This window comes from Lissotriton vulgaris, chromosome 9 (assembly GCF_964263255.1).
Source record: "Lissotriton vulgaris chromosome 9, aLisVul1.2, whole genome shotgun sequence".
Taxonomy (NCBI): Eukaryota; Metazoa; Chordata; class Amphibia; order Caudata; family Salamandridae; genus Lissotriton; species Lissotriton vulgaris.
Genome location: NC_141697.1, coordinates 718,790,118 through 718,794,393, shown reverse-complemented (window position 1 = coordinate 718,794,393; position 4,276 = coordinate 718,790,118). Strand labels below are relative to the sequence as shown.

General features: G+C 37.7%; 1 pseudogene; it reads left to right on the top strand.

Moving 5' to 3' along the window:
- Positions 1–534: 534 nt before the first annotated feature.
- LOC147692166 (uncharacterized) lies at positions 535–1,949 on the top strand (annotated as a pseudogene).
- The last annotated feature ends 2,327 nt before the right edge of the window (positions 1,950–4,276 follow it).

Genomic DNA, 4,276 nt, shown 5'->3' with positions numbered 1-4,276 from the left:
GGTAAGTGCTGGATAGTGTAGGGGTGCCACTTGCTATTCTAACTCCAGAAAAGTGCATGAGTAGGGTAAGTGCTGGATAGTATAGAGGTGCCAATTACTATTCTAACTCCAGGAAAGTGCATGAGTAAGGTAAAAGCTGAATAGTGTAGGGGTGCCACTTGCTATTCTAACTCGAGAAAAGTGCATAAGTAGGGTAAGTGCTGGATAGTGTAGAGGTGCCAATTACTATTCTAACTCCAGGAAAGTACATGAGTAGGGTAAGTGCTGGATAGTGTAGGGGTACCACTTACTATTCTAACTCCAGGAAAGTGCATCAGTAGGGTAAGTGCTGGATAGTGTAGGAGTGCCACTTACTATTCTAACTCCAGGAAAGTGCATTATTAAGGTAAGTACTGGATAGTGTAGGGATGCCATTTACTATTCTAACTCCAAAAACTTGAATAAATAAAAAATAAATATACAGTTCAAAAATATATAACTAAGACATAGAAAAACATAGTAATTTTTTTTCTCATTTCATTTTTTCAACAGATAATGTCAAGCCAGGCCACAGCATCTTACACTAAATCAAGAAAAGGAAACAGACTTCTCAAACATTGTGGATATATATATTGTAATGAAAGGATAAGTGAACCAAGGAGACATTGGAGGTGTGTGCAATATTATTCTTCCGTTGCAGCGGCAGAGCGGTTACTGTTGGTGACAACGTAATCAAAACAACTGAACATAACCACTCTGCCTCTGCAATGGAGATAGAAATATGTGAAACAATAAACAAAATAAAAGATATTGCATCCACCTCCAATGAAACTCCTGGTCAAATTTTAAGAGCGGTTGCACAACATGTCCCTGGACATATTGCTTGTAATATGCCTACTATACCCAATTTGCGTAGAATTATTCAACGTAAAAAGCAGGCAAGTAACACTCACACAGTTACTCCTAAAACTTTTGCTGACATAATTATTCCTCATGATTTAACTCTTTCTTTCTCTAATGAACCTTTCTTACTCTATGACAACCAAGACCCTCTTAAACGTATTCTAATATTTAGCACTCCCCGTAACCTTTTTAAATTAGAGAATACTGAAATTTGGATGATGGATGGGACGTTTAAATGTACGCCCCATCCTTTCACCCAAATTTACAGCATTCATGCACAGATTAACAAAAATGTAGTTCCCTTAGTGTATAGTTTGCTACCAGATAAGCAATCTGCAACCTACACTGAATTTTTGTCAGTGATTAAAGAGAAAACATCCGGAAAAAGTCCTAGGAAAATCATTATAGATTTCGAATTGACTATGATCAATGTGATCAACAAATTGTACGTGGATACCCAAATTCAGGGATGTTTTTTTCATTTTTCCCAGGCATATTGGCGTAAATTACAAAAAACATCCCTGGTTTCAGATTACTGCTCAGCTAGCAAACTACAGGTTGAATTAAAGAAATTAATAGCACTTTGTTTTGTACCTCCTGAAAGTGTAGGCGAGTACTACACTGCAATTTCTGAATCAGAATATTATGTCGAAAATGAAGAAAAATTGGCACCCTTGTTAAATTACTTTGAGGACACATGGATTGGGCGTCTAAGCAGATCGGGTTGCAGGAGGAAGCCACATTTCCATGTTGAGTGGTGGAACTGCTACTCAACCTGCTTGGAAGGAGGTGCCAAAACAAACAATGCCATAGAGGGATGGCACAACTCCTTCAGTCATGCAATTGGAAAACATCATCCAAATTTCTACTCTTTTTTGAAAACTTTGAAGAAGGAGCAAAGTTTTCAAGAAATGAGACTTGCACAGGCATTAACAGGTAGCCTAAATCCACGACCTTCAAAACAAACAAAGGAGATGTCCGAGAGACTATTGACAGTACTTCAACAATTTTCGTTGAGTGTGGCATTAGACTTCCTGGAAAATGTCGCTAACATATTACATTTCTAATCAATTCTCACAAACTTACTTTCCTGCTTTGTCCTAAAATTATTTTTTACACATTTAATTCAATTGGCATTTTTATAAAACAATTTTTAAATTAATATTCGTCGGGTTCCCTTACCTTAAGAAGTCTTCTTTTTTTCTGCTGCACCATTTACAAATGGAGACAAATCCATTTGCAATTTTTTTCTAAAAAAACCCTTACAATCCAAAGATAAGTCACTCTTCTCCTTCTTTTATTTTTAAATTACAATTTTTAATCTATTAAATTTAAAATGGAATATATATACTTTTGAAAACATTTTGAACGTTCCATTTAAAATATCCAATCTATCCTCACCACTTATGTTTTCCAAAGTGATGCTGGCTTGAAATTATTTTGTAAAAAAAAACTAGTTTTTTGAAAAAAGTGTTTAATTAAATATTTGACATATTTTTTCGAATTGTGAAAAAAAGAACAATGTTCTTATCTGTAAAATTTATACCTCCAAAAATGAGAAAAACTTATCAGAATATTTTGAATCAATACTTTTTCAATTTGAAATTTAAAAATCGATACTTTAATGCATTTTCTGAGTAAAGCATTCTTCTTTACAAGTAAAAAAATATTGTAAGTGCCATAAAATACATCCTTATACATAACATAATTCTTTTTTTTCCTTTTTTCTGTACTTTTTCAAACAGAAAAATTACGATCTTGAAAACAAATCCATCTTTGTTATCGAAATCCTTTTGCATTCTTCTTTTTTCCGAAAATCCCTTACAGAAAAATGTGACGTTGCCAACCTGTAATTTAATTTTTAAGGTTATGTAACATCACATCCTAACTGGATTTTTTCTCGCTAACTAAATGATATTTTATCATATTCCAACAAATCCGTCTTCGTTACCCAAATCCATTGGCATTCATCTATTTTCCAAAAAATCCCTTATAACAAAATGTGACGTTCCCAACCTGTAAAATAATTTTTAAGGTTATGTAACATCACATCCTAACTTGATTTTTTCTCGCTGACTAAATCATTTTGAATCTCATTCAATTTTTTCAAAAAAACAACACACAAAATAATTCCTTTAAATTGCTGGCCTATTAAATATTAAACCAAAGCAACCAATCAAACCTCAAAAACGAAAATAACAACAATTTAATCTAAATGCATCTCCCTTCTGTTTTCACACTAGCAATTCAAAAAACCAGTTTTCTTTTTTACGAACCAAGCCAAAAGCAATAATTTTTCAAAAATAACAAAACTATCCTATTTCTCTTCTACAAACCTTCAATAGCAATACATGTTTATCTCTACACAAAACAGTAAGGGGTCCATTAGGATGGCGGGCGGGCTTTGGCCGCCCGCCCGCCTAACGGAGAAGTGGACCGCCCGCTAACAGTGCGGGGGTCCCGACATAGGCATTAGGATGCGCCCGCCATGCAGGCGGGCGCATCCTGTATGTTTACCATTGCAGCGGGCGGACCAGAATTCTCCGCCCGCCGCAATGGTAAAATTGCACGTTGTGCTTTTCAAAGGGCAACATGACAGGCACCGCGCAGTGCCTGCCATGTTGCACCTTGAAATGCGGGGGGGTACCATAGGTACCCCCCATGTGCACCCCCCAAGCCACGGACTCCCAGGGGGCCCGCCAAGGGGCCACCGCAGGGAGTCTCCGCATGCCTTTCTGTGGCGGCATTGCCGCCACGGAAAGGTATTGTCCACAGCCCATTGTAATATGGCGGGCGGTGTCTAACAGACACCGCCTCCATGTTACTGGTTTTTCGCCCCGGACGCAAGGCGACCGGGGCGGAAAACATGCGGGCGGTGTTTGTCACCGCTGCGGTCCCTCCCGCCATACTAATATGGCGGGAGGGAATTGGGCTGATGATGTCGGGTGGATTTCCTCCACCAGGGTGGCGGTGGCCACCGCTACCCTGGCGGAGGCAATCCGCCCGACATCCTAATGGGCCCCTAAACGTTCAAAATGTTTTCAATTAATTAAACAATAACTTATTTTTCTATCTTTACCCATAACTTTAACCGTAACATAACCCGACGAAGGCATATACAAGTAAAATGTTCGGCGACATGTTGAATACAAACACTATACAACTTTTTTTAAATCCGCAACCTCTCCTTATCCTTTCATTACAGTATATATACATTTTTATCTATTTTTTACTTTAAATAAAGTTATTTAAGTTTCCTACCTTGAGCGCAGATCAGCTTCCAGCTGCTTCCAGCAATCGATGCAATCCAAGATGGCCGCTTACATCGACGTTAACGTAACGACGTGATCAAAATCTACCAAGATAAAAAAAGGACTATTTACTAAACATTTAT